The sequence below is a fragment of the Mus caroli genome, unplaced genomic scaffold (genome assembly GCF_978045245.1).
Source record: "Mus caroli unplaced genomic scaffold, Mus_caroli_1 scaffold_18, whole genome shotgun sequence".
Classification (NCBI taxonomy): domain Eukaryota; kingdom Metazoa; phylum Chordata; class Mammalia; order Rodentia; family Muridae; genus Mus; species Mus caroli.
In genome coordinates this window covers 3485806-3498751 of record NW_028227273.1, presented here as the reverse complement: position 1 = coordinate 3498751, position 12946 = coordinate 3485806, and the positions used below count along the sequence as shown (strand labels likewise).

The 12946-nt window shown below is 37.4% G+C and overlaps 1 long non-coding RNA gene across 1 annotated transcript; it reads left to right on the top strand.

Annotated features, from left to right (window-relative positions):
* The first annotated feature begins 907 nt into the window (after positions 1-907).
* On the top strand, positions 908-12195 carry LOC147000345 (uncharacterized). Its single transcript, XR_015045850.1, has 3 exons — positions 908-973; positions 6324-6381; positions 12051-12195. It is a non-coding gene; the product is annotated as an uncharacterized LOC147000345 (long non-coding RNA).
* The last annotated feature ends 751 nt before the right edge of the window (positions 12196-12946 follow it).

Genomic DNA, 12946 nt, shown 5'->3' with positions numbered 1-12946 from the left:
TGGACTTGAGTTTTGTGCAGGTGAAAATGTTGATCTTTTTACATTTTTCTACATGCAGATATTCAGTTACACCAGCACCATTTGTTGAAGACATTTCTGTTTTCAATTGTGTACTACTGGATTCTTTATAATAAATCATGTGTTCATAGGTATATGGGTTTATATCTGGGTCTTCAATTCAATCCCATTGATCAACCTGTCTGTTAGTATGCCAATAGTGTTTTGTTTTTATTACTATATCTCTGTAGTGCAGCTTGAAATTAAGGATTATGATATTTCCAGAAGTTCTTTTATGGTATAGGCTTTAGCTATCCAGTTTGTTTGTTTTCACATGAAGTTGAATATTGTCCTTTCAAGGCTGTAAAGAATCATGGTAGAATTTTGATGAGGATTGAGTTGAATCTCTAAATTGCTTTTGGCAAGATGGCCATATTTACTATGTTAATCTATGAGCACAGGGGATGACGTAGTTTGAATAGGTATGGGTCATAGAATACTGTTTGAATTCTTAGACATAGGGTGTGACTGCCTGCGGCCACACAAACCGGGTCCTCCTGAAAAGCAGGCTGGGGCTAAAAGAGAATAAAAGGCGAGAAAAGGACGAGGCCAAGATAAAATTCTGATCAAAGCCCAAAGTCTACTAAAAATCTGTGCTTATATAGACGGAAAGCCCATCTCTCCATATTCACTTTTGATGCCTGTAGCCAGCCTGTAAGCGGATCTGTCTGACAGCACTGGTTTGGCAAGATGGTGTCAATCACTGGGTTGCTTGCTGTCTTTGGAATCTCTCAGGAATCTCTCAGCCTCTCAGCAGGTAGCAGTGTCTCAGAGTAGAACCCCACTGTGACAGAACAATAGAATCATCTAGGTGGGAAGACTCCACCCCAGGTGGTCTCATTCTCAGTGGCAGCAATGTCTGAGCCAGCATACTCAAGGCTGGGGAGGCTACAATAGGGAGTGGCACTATCAGGAGGTATGGCTTTGTTAGAGTAAATATGTTACTATGAAGGCAGGCTGTGAGGTCTCCTCTGCTGAAGCTAAGTCCAGTAACAGCCCTCTTCTCCTGTCTGCAGATCAAGATGTAGAGCTCCCAGCTCCTTCTCAAGGACCATGTCTGCCTTGATGCTTCCATGCTTCTCCCCATGATAATAATGTACTAAAATACTATAAGCCAGTCCCAATTAAATGATTTTAATGAAAGAGAGAAAAAACATCTGCAATTGTAAACCAGCCCCAACTAAATATTTTTCTTTATAAGAATTGCCTTGGTCATGGTGTCTCTTCACAGCAATAAAACCTTTAGTAAGACAGGAGATCTTTCCATCTTCTGATATATTCTTTAATTTTTTTTCAAGATTTGAATTTTTGTCATACATGCTTTCATTTACTCAACTAGAATAACTCCAAAATATTTTAATTAATTTGTGGCTATTGTGAAGGGTGTTGTTTCCTGATTTCTTTCTTAGCCCAATAGCTATTTGTATATAGGAGTGCAATCAATTTCTTTTGAGTTAATCTTCTATATAGCCACTTCACTGAAGGTATTTATTAGCTGTAGGAGTTCACTGGTAGAATTTTGGGGAACAGTGATATTTACCATTATATCATTTGAAAATAGCAATACATTGATTTTTTTTTTTTGCTGTACAATTGATCTCTTCTAGTTTTCTTGTTGCTCTGATTTTGTTAATTTGCACATGATCTCTGTATTTTAGTTAGTTTGGAAAGGAGTTTGCCTATCTTGTAAACTTTTGCAAAGAATAAACTGTTTCATTGATTCTATGTATTGTTCTCTTTGTTTCTATATTAATGTTTTCAGACCCAAGTTTGGTCATTTCCTGCCATCTACTTGTTTTTGGTGTGTTTACTTTGTTGGTTTTGTTTGTTTGTTTGTTTTGTTTTTGTTTTTGTTCTAGAGCTTTGAGGTGTGCTGTTAAGTTGCTAGTATGAGATTGCTTCAATTTCTTTGTGAATATATTCAATGCTATGAACTTTCCTCTTACCACTGTGTTGATTGTTTGGGTATGTTGTACTTTTAGTTTTATTGACTTCTAAGAAGTTTTTCATTTCTTTCTTCATTTGTTCTTGGACCCAGAAGAGAGTTGTTCAGTCCATGAATTTATCTGCCTTTTTGTTGTTTCTGTTTTGAAATCCATCTTTAATCCATGATGTTCAGATTGAATGCAGTGGGTTATTTCAGTTTTCTTGTATCTGCTGAAATTTACTTTGTGACTAATTATATGGACAATTTTGGAGACAGGAAAACTTTTAGTTTTCAAGAATGAGACCCAAGATTTTTCATTCTCAGTCTCCCACACTGAGAATCCAGTATTTATTCAAACAGAATTCATGAAGCAGTGGGCTCCTGGCTCCATTCTGGATTCACAATGAACTGTCTTTCTACTTCAAATGAACTCACATAGAACTATACTGTGATCTAAAAGTATAAAGTGATCTAAAATATAGTTGCATGTTATTGCCTAAAATAGTCACACCTTTTGCATTGTAAGATAGAGAAATACAATCTCCTGATAGGAGGAAAGAGGATAAACATTAGGGAGCTGTGGCTGGACAAGTGGTTAAGTTCGGATTTGGATCTGTTATAGTAAAAAGCACATGCAAAATGTACAGTAAGGAACAAACACAAGCATGCTGCCTAGGAAAGCATGGGGTTCTTAAGTTCAAGGTGCTTCTGAATCCAGAACTGACACAAGCCTGGGCTCCTAAAAGATGTGATATATAGTTTACCTATTATTACTGACAAGTGAAAACGCTCTCATGTTTCTGTGATCATTTCTGGGTGGTCAGCATGGACTTTTCTCTCATGAAGCTTTTGTAGTCCTCCAAAGGCCAAGACTGAACATAAGTTTGTATTTTTTAATGGAAGTATGAGGTATAAATCACCTTGCTATTAACATGAATGAATATAACTTAAAATACAAACATTAATAAGGGCTGAATTTTCCACAGGTGAGACCTTGAAAAAAATATGTGGTAATATTTTTAAGCAATAGTTATGTTTGCTGGTACCTTTGACATAGTACAGACACAAATGGTGACACATTTTCAGCTTTAGAAAGAGTCTGCATCTGGGTTGAGGAGATGGCCTCGACTGTCTATGCCGGTGCTTCTCAGATTAGATGTAACAACATCACCCTGCTCAAAATGTAGATAGTTGGAAAATTCTCATGCAAGTGTTCCTCAGATCAGAGTCAGCAACAATGTGAATTTTTGAATGACAAGCAATCAGTGCTACCTAGTCTAATGTCTGTGGGCATTCAGCCAGCCTGCATGAATGTGAATGAGATGAGACAATTAGACCATGGGAGAAAAATACATACTCCAGTGAATTGTACTGCATAAACCATAAGCTTATAGAATTTGAGATAAAAGAGATTGGTATGGGTCAGAATAGTCAATGAAGTCATCAAGAAGTAGTTTTGAAGTATAGCATTGGGATGGAAACTGCAAGGGGTTTCTACTCAGACAACTCTAGATTTTCTAGATATGAATTAGAGATCCATCACGTAGTAGCTATTTAACTTTTCATATCTTTTATTTTCTGATCTCCAAAATGGAGGTTTATAGTAACTGTTTTGTAATTCTATTCTGAATATGAAAGTGCCTGCACTGAGCCAGGCTTGGTGGACTTACTTAATCTATTCCAGCTATGTTCCTTCTAAGAGGGAGCTATGTACAGGTAGAGTTATATACTTTTAGATCTACAAAGGGTTTTATTATTTTTCAACGGGTTCTCTAAATTTGTGTTATTTATTGCTCAAATTGCCCATCTAGTTGTGGTTTAAATATAACTACGATAAAATGAGGGTATTCCAGGACACAGAGAAACTTTGAATCAGAACTCAAGGCTGATCAGGGTAAGGAGAAATAATTTGTGGTATACAATTCTGATTGTACTGATTAAATGCCCCTTCTAAAATAATACACTTTTCTTCAAAAGAAATTGTGCCTTAAAGCCCCCAGAGCATCAGATAAGAAGGTCCAATAGTTTAGATTCCCATCTAACATCTGAGAATTACTTAGTTTATAGCCTGCTTGAGGGCTGTACATTAACACAAGAAAATCTGAGAACTGACCTTAGCACTCTATTGGCAGTTTGCATGTTATTCCTTACAAGTTATTTACCAGATGAAAATAAGATCAGAAACAAAAGCAAGCAAAAGACTAAAAAGTAAATTAAAAATTTAACCTCACTGAAATCTAAGAAGTGCTGCTACCTTTGGGAAATGGAAGCCAGAGGATCAGAAGTTTAGTCATCCTCGGCAAAATGGCGAGTTCTAAGCCAAACTGGGCTACAGGAGACACTTCTCAAACCAATAAATACACAAACGACATAAAAAGATAAATATGATATAAGGAGTGTGTTAAATTTCATCAGAACAGCATTTGAACCTGCCCTACCTTCCAATGCCAGTTTTGACTGCCTCCTTAGGCAGATGGTCACTGTTGGAGAAGCCTGGTGTAAGACAGTGACAATGTATAACATTGTCACTCTTTTTCCTTTGCCTCATTGTTATTTAGGATCTGTATATTACTTCTTCAGAGTCCCTCACTGATGAACACAGCCACCCTTGTCACACTGAATTGAGGTTTCTAACATGCATTGTTTTCTCCAGTAGGAATCCATCCTGATTTTCTATTTTCCCACGCACAGTCTCTGTGCTCAGGAACACAGGCTGCATATGGCTTTCAGGATACCCTAAATCTCTCTCTTGATCCTTGATGATGTTATCCTGTGTGGAATCATTGCCCTTTGTGTTTCCCTCTTGTCCAGCAATGTGACTGGCAAATATTGAATCTCTCAGTCACATTACTTATGATTTAAGACATTTTCTCCAATAAAAATATCATCAACAAAATTTTAGCTTGTTGCTATTCTTATGTGTTTAGGAGTAAGGGGAGGGGAATAGTCCTCTCATGACTTTGTATTAAGTAACATGACCCAACTTACATTTATTAAAACCCTTTTTTATTTTCTGGAGGTTTATAGTCCTGCTAGCATAATTTTAAACACTTTAATCTTGGATTTTAGTATGCAAATTATCTGTTTTAAGTGGAAATTTCTCTAGTTTTATATGTAAAGGCACACACATTCTATGGACTTACAATTAATTTTATTTTATTAAAAATTTCATATTTGAGTACTGCATTTATATCATTTTCACCCCTTCCAACTTGTCCCTGGCCCTCATCACTTCTTTTGCTTTGTTTTGTTTTGTTTTTTGAGACAGGGTTTCTCTGTATAGCACCGGCTGTCCTGGAACTCACTTTGTAGACCAGGCTGGCCTCAAACTCAGAAATCTGCCTGCCTCTACCTCCCAAGTGCTGGAATTTAAAGGCGTGCAGCACCACGCCTGGCTCCTAATCACTTCTAAACTTCAAGACCACTTCTTTATTATCGGAATTCTTTTATTTATTTATTTATTTTTTGTGTTGAGTAATCATTTTTTTTCTGGTGGGCCTTTAAAAATAGTGTATGTTTGCAGGTGTGAAAATGACTGTTTTAACTCACTTAAATATATTCAAAATATAGAATTTTAATATAACCTACTCTGAAACAACTCTATAGTACATCTAGTTTTTTGTTTGTAAAGAATTTTTAAGTGATTGTGTGTGTGTGTGTGTTTGTGTGTGTGATTTGGGTATGTACATGTGAGTGCAGATGTATTCTAAGATCAGCATTATTGGAATCCCTGAAAATGCAGTTAAAGGAGGATGTGGATTCTGGAAACCATACTCTGAAGAGGATTCTCCAGCACAATTTACCATCTCTCTGTAATTTAGGTTCTGTAGAAGTCTGATGTGCAGCCTTGTTCTATTGCATTTAGTTGGTAACATAAATCTTCCTCACAATGGCTGGTTGCACCTCTTTCTACAACCTTAGCCTCAAAGTTCTGGCTTGTTTCAGATCCATTTTTCAAACCTCTTTATCTTTTCATTCCTTAGCTCATGAGTGGTTCCTTTCATCATCTCTATTTTTTTCTATGAGGCTTCTATTTGCTTTGTTGAATGGATTAAACCCTTATACTTTGCTTGCTAAGTTTAAAAAATTTAATGAAGACTTCATGTCTTTTTTTCCACTCAAAATCAGTCATTTACTTTTGTTGTGTGACAAACACACAACAGGCTGTGAACATGTATATATTCTCCCTGACAAACCAGCAAAGACATAATAAAGGGTCAATTCCTTCAAGTTAAGTTTTGTAAAACACTGCGTTTGTTGGGATTATATTACCTGAAGGCATTTCTACCAGTGAGTCTCCTTTTTTTTTAAAGACATTTTTTATTATATATTTTATTAGATACCGGAGGATCCCACAATACCTCTCCTGGCCATATATCCAGAAGATGTTCCAACAGGTAAGAAGAACACATGCTACACTATGTTCATAGCAGCCTTATTTATAATAGTCAGAAGCTGGAAAGAACTCAGATGGCCCTTAACAGAGGAATGGATACAGAAAATGTGGTACATTTACACAATGGAGTACTACTCAGCTATTAAAAAGAATGAATTTATGAAATTCCTACACAAATGGATGGACCTGGAGGGCATCATCCTGAGCGAGGTAACCCAATCACAAAAGAGTAAGTGGATATTAGTCCAGAAACTTAGTATACCCGAGATATAAGATACAATTTGAGAAACACATGAAACTAAGAAGAATGAAAACCAAAGTGTGGACACTTTGCCCCTTCTTAGAATTGGAAACTATCACCCATGGAAGGAGTTACAGAGACAAAGTTTGGAGCAGAGACAAACGGATGGATCATCTAGAGACTGCCATAACCACGGATCCATCCCATAATTAGCCTCCAAACGATGATACCATTGCATACACTAACAAGATTTTGCTGAAAGGACCCTGATATAGCTGTCTCTTGTGAGACTATGCCGGGGCCTAGCAAACACAGAAGTGGATGCTCACAGTCAGCTATTGGATGGATCACAGGGCCCCCAATGGAGGAGCTAGAGAAAGTACCCAAGGAGCTAAAGGGATCTGCAACCCTATAGGGGGAACAGCAATATGAACTAACCAGTACCCCCCGGAGCTCTTGTCTCTAGCTGCATATGTATCAGAAGATAGCCTAGTTGGCCATCAGTGGAAAGAGAGGCCTCTTGATCATGCAAACTTTATATGCCTCAATACAGGGGAACACCAGGGCCAAGAAGTGGGAGTGGGTGGGTGGAGGAGTGGGTGGGGGAGGGTGTGCAGAATTTTTGGGATAGCATTGGAAATGTAAATGAAATAAATACCAAAAAAAAAGAGAGACTTTTTATTAGATATTTTCTTCATTTATATTTTAAATGTTATCCCCAAAGGCCCCTATAACCTCCTCTTGCCCTGCTCCCCAACCCACTCACTACTGCTTCCTGGCCCTGGCATTCATTCCCCTGTACTGGGGCATATGATCTTTGCAATACCAAGGACCTCTCCTCCCATTGATGGCTGACTAGGCCATTCTCTGTTCCATATGCAACTAGAGACACAGCTCTGGGGGGTACTGGTTAGTTCATATTGTTGTTTCTCCTAAAGGGTTGCAGATTCCCCCAGCTCCTTGAGTAGTTTCTCTAGCTCCTTTATTAGGGGCCTTGTAGTCCATCCAATAGATGACTGTGAGCATCCACTTCTGGATTTGCCAGGCATTGGCATAGCCTCACAAGAGAGAGCTATATCAGGGTCCTGTCAGCAAAATCTTGTTGGCATATGCAATAGTGTCTGGGTTTGGTGGTTGTATATGGGGTAGATCCCTGGATGGGACAGTCTCTGGATGGTCCTTCCTTCCATCTCAGCTCTGAACTATGTCTCTGTAACTCCTTCCATGGGTATTCAGTGAGTCTCCCTTACCACCAACATTTACTATGTACTACTGTGGGCCCGTGTACCAGAGGCTTTGAATGGAGCTCTCTGGCCCGGCTGGGTACAAGAGTTCATGCAAAGAGGATTGAGTGAGAGGACGGAGGGGAAGCTGTTTCAGTCACTTAAGCTGTTGCAGTTGACTCTACCTCTGTTTTTGCCTTGTGTCCTGGTTACTTCATACCACCCTGTACTGAGTGAGGTCAGGCTGGGCCTATGAGAGGCTGACTAGCCAGTGAGAAGGGCAGAGGAGCATCAGGTGGCATTTCAGGAGAGCAGACCTCTTACCAAATGCTACAGCTCTTATGACAGAAGCTCTCAGACAGCAGAGTAGTTTTCACACACCTTTAATTTTTCTGGATAGGATTGTTATATACAGTTTTGGGGTGGGTCAGTGTCTGACAACAGGTACTTCTCCTTGGCTTGGTCTGAGGACTGGGAAAACCTTATTTGCATGTGGGTGGCTTGGTGCTACTCCTATGTGACTGATGGCCACACACCTGTGTGTGTGTGTGTGTGTGTGGAGGGGCAGGCTGTAGTTGCAACAGGAGGCAGGGGCCTAAGGGATGTTGCTGAACACCTGTTGTTCCTTGCAGGCAACAGTCACCTGCCAGGTCTCCAGGGTTCTAAGCTTGATCTGGAACAGGGACCAGGCTGAATATAACAGCTCACCCCTCTACACATACTACATACAATTTATAGTGGTATCCATATATATTGTTACAAGAATAAATGGTTGAAAGACAACTGCAAGATGATAGAAAATACTTGTCCTTTGGAGCTAGCTAAAGCTTTCATTGGTACATACAAGCTCTTTAGTAATTAATATAATGTTTCTATTGGACCCACATTTCTACTATTATCTTTGTATAATATTTCATATTTCCCCATTTCCTGTTGTATATACCCTTTGCTTTTCTGTATTTATTTATTTTTCAACCATAGCTCACTTTCCTGTTAAGAAATCTGTCACTCTGGTCTTGGAATAAATCACTTTAGCAAATTCCTAGTGCTATGCCAGGAAGGATTTTGTTTTGTTTTTATATATTTTATAGTTATTTCTGCTGAAAATGAAATATGATACAACTTATATCTGACAAGAAGAGGTAGAGAAGGAGGAAGAAGAGAAAGATGAGAAAAGGAGGGATAGGAAGAGAGAGAAGAGGAGTGGGTGGAGGAAGAAGCAGGTGGAAGAAAAAAATAAAAATAAATGAAGAAAGAGATGAAGGAAGGGAAGAAGGACAGAAAAAAGAAAGATAGGAAGGAAGAACCTTACTTGTTTATATAATTTAATAGTCGAATATATCCAGGCCAAATTTGACTTTAGGTAGGGACTGACTCCATTTACAATTGTGTAACACTCCTTTCTTGTTTAATGGAAGGTGTGATGAGTTACATATCCAAACTTATGATTCTTAGTCGTTTGTGCCTTCCATGATCATAGCTCTTAGTTCAATGGAAAGAACTTCCAAAAGCCAAGTCTTATAATTGAGCCTCCTTGCATCACAGTAGCCTCACATGAGGAGTATTACTATTTCTAGTATGGTTACTAAGGTCAAGGGTGTGTGATTATCTTTACTTAAGTTAATGTCTATATGTGGAACAAATTAGAAGTGGTTCAAAATGAAGCTGAGTTTAATAAGAAATCATGAAAGCATGTTAACTGGAATTATGGTGAATATATTCTTGCCAAAGTGGTAAAGCACCAAATATAGCGTATTTACATCTAATGATAATTGGACTATTTTTGTTTCATTTTTGTTTATTTCTTTCTATTAGTTCACATAATTTATTTCTATATATTCTTTCATAGGTGCTACCATTTCATTTAGAAATTTTCTGATTTGGACTATGCCTTTTAAAGTTTTAATTGTCAGCTTGATATAATCTAGAATCACCAGAGAGAAAAAAGTATCCTGATGGATTGTCTAGACCATGCAGATTGTAGCATACTGTCTGAGTTATGATAACTGTAGGCCCCCATTTCTCATCCATTGTAGGGAACAGTATCCAGTGGGCTTAGATTGTGTTCTGCATAAATAAAGAGAGGATGCTGAGCATAAGTAGGCATTTAGACATTTATTTTCTCTCTTCTCTTAATGGTAGATATGAATACCTGCTTGAAGTTCCTGTCTTGACTTCCTCAAACTAATGTACTCTAATTTTGGAATGATGAATTAAAATGAACCCTTTTTTCATGACAACACAAATAAAACTAGAACAGACATTTGTTTTGTCATAAACCTAACTATGTTTCTTTTAACCCTTTAGAATTGTTTTTTGGGAGAAATGTGGAAGAGTTTAGTACTTTGTACTTAAAAGGCCATTCTAGTGGTGACTTGTTGATCAGAGTGCTAATAGAAATGAAGAAAGTAGGCTCATGAGGTTCCACAGAGAACATTTTACCAGGAACTGGGAAAGGATTTTTTTTTGGGGGGGGGTGTATTTTGTTTGTCGGTTTTGTTGTTCTTGTTGGTGGTGGTGTTGGTGTTGTTGGTGTTGGTGGTGGTGGTGGTGTGTGTGATATTTTTGCCTAAGTATCTGGTTCTTCTGTCTGTGTTTTGGGAGTTTCAGTAAGGTTGAATCTAAATATAGTGCTGAAAAAGCAATGGAGCATCATCATTGTGGAAAAAACCATCTGTGCTACCTGGGTCAACTGGAAAGTGTTTCCTTAGTGTCAACCCACATATTCTTATAGAGTGGTGGTTAAATATGGGTATTCTTATAGTTTGAGCTGCAATCAGAATTTGGTAAGATAGGCATTTTTCAATGACACTAGTTTTAAACCATAAAAGATACTAGATTAAGGGTATCCTGGTGAGAGGTCAAGAGAAGGTAGCATGTGGAAGGGTTGGAGTTTCTGCCAAAAGTCCCCGAGAAGACATTCCTTTATACTTTGAAAATGAGACCTTGGCTGAAATTGAGACTCTTACACACTGGAAATGCTAGATGTTTGCTAAGGGACAGAGTGAATTTGAAAAATTGGTCCCAGATTCCAAACTGTTTTGTAAGTATTAAGAGATATGGCCTGGTTGGCAGTATGTCACTGAAGGCAGGCTTTAGGGGTTCTAAAGCCTATGTCATTCCTAGTTATCTTTTACTGCCTTTGGCTCTCTTGGTCCCTGCCATGATGGTCATTGATGCTAATCCTCTGAAAATTTAAGCTGTCAGTAAAATTTTCTTTTTTAAATTACCTTTGTCATGGTATCCCATTACAGTAGTAGAAATGAAACTAAGACAACAGACAAGTGTGAATGCATTGCATTTCTCATCAGCTGCTTCAAGTTCCCTACTTGATTTCTCCACAGTGATGCACTGCAATAAATAGTTATGAGCTAAATAAAACCTTTCTCCCCTAACTTGTTTTTTGTTAGGGTATTTTGTCGGAACATAAACTAGAAAAAACATTAATGTGGAATATTACCTACAACTGGGGGAAAGGTACAAATATAAAGAATCAAGATGCTGTCTTCAGTTGGAGCTGAATAATTCTTCCATCACAGAACATGTGAATGACTAGCACAGAAACAAATCATAAAATGATGATTAAGGTGCATACACTAGCAGTTTAAGATGCACTTAGATTTATCATTGACTTTAGAAAAACACAGTATATTTTATATTCAGGCAGAGCCCAGTAAAGCAATGTCTGAGATGACCTAACCTCTCACAGTAAAATTCTGATTTAGTTAAATACTTTGGCTGTTCTTGTCTTATTGATAGCCTGGATAACATCTACTAAATATCTAAAAACAATCTTGGCAGTAAATTAACATCATTATATTTTGTTCTAAGCCAATATTTACTTTTTTATAAAGGGATATATCTATACTTTCACTTCATAGACAAAAATTGTTGCAGTATGTAGGACAGCCAGGGCTATACATAGAAACCTGTTTAACAAAAAATGTTGCAGTCTTAATTAATAAATATTGTTTCCTTACTCCTTTTTTAATACCTGATTATTTCTCTTTTCTTCACAATGAATGTGGCCCAAAGCAAATTTTAGCACTTATTATGTAAGTAACACAGTCTCATAAAAATGACATATTAAAAACAAATAGCACTTTTAAGGCCAAACTGAAAATACTATATATTTGACTAGATCTATTTCCATATGGATCTACCTTGTGTAGATGTATTTATTTTATTCTGCCTATGATTCTGCAGGCTTGAATCTGAAAGAGCTTCTCTGGCCATCACTGAGGTAATGAATTCACATGAGGAACAGTCTCTGAATGAAGAGGAGCTCATGGAGATGACTATCTCCTTGCAATATATTATATTTCATATTGTTCTGGACTGTAATCATATGAAAAAAGTGAGTATAAAATAGTTAAAAAGACTGAGTGTTGGCTCTACTTTATGCAAAGCAGATCTGTGAACATCAAAATATTTACATTAAGATCATCCCTAAATGAGTTTCATTTTTATAAAAATATTTGATTCCTGGTTTGTAACAGTAAAATATTTAGATTCATTATTCATGTATTATAATAACTAATAGACATCTTGGCACAAAACTAATACAACAATTGAAAACTTTTCTAATTTTTTTACAGTGCTGTGTTATTCATATTTTTCACTATGTGAAAATATCAAAGAAAAATACAGGATTTTTATTGGCTGTAACAGAGGTTTCAGTTCATGGTCATTTGACTCCATTGTTCTGGGCCTGTGGACTGTGAAAAGCAGAATATCATGGCAGAAAGTTACAGCAAAGGGAAAGCTATTTACCTCAAAGGAGGTGAGGAAAAGGAGGGAAGAAATGGAGAGAGAACAAAAGGCTCTGAAGACAAGAAATATATTTCAAAAGCATGCTCCAGTGACTCTCTGGTTTGACTGTTCTACTTTCAATAACCACTTGATCTTTGAATTCATCAGCATGGTAATTGAAGAAACCGCCAGTGCCTTAAAGATGATTCTTAATTGTTCCATCACTTGGGGACCAAGCCTTCAACACAGGAACCTGTGAATGACAATTTGTATCCCAAACCTAATATTTTGCATGTAAAGTTAGCAGTGGCTCACTGTTGAAGGAGGACAATAAAACAAATTAAGTTTTA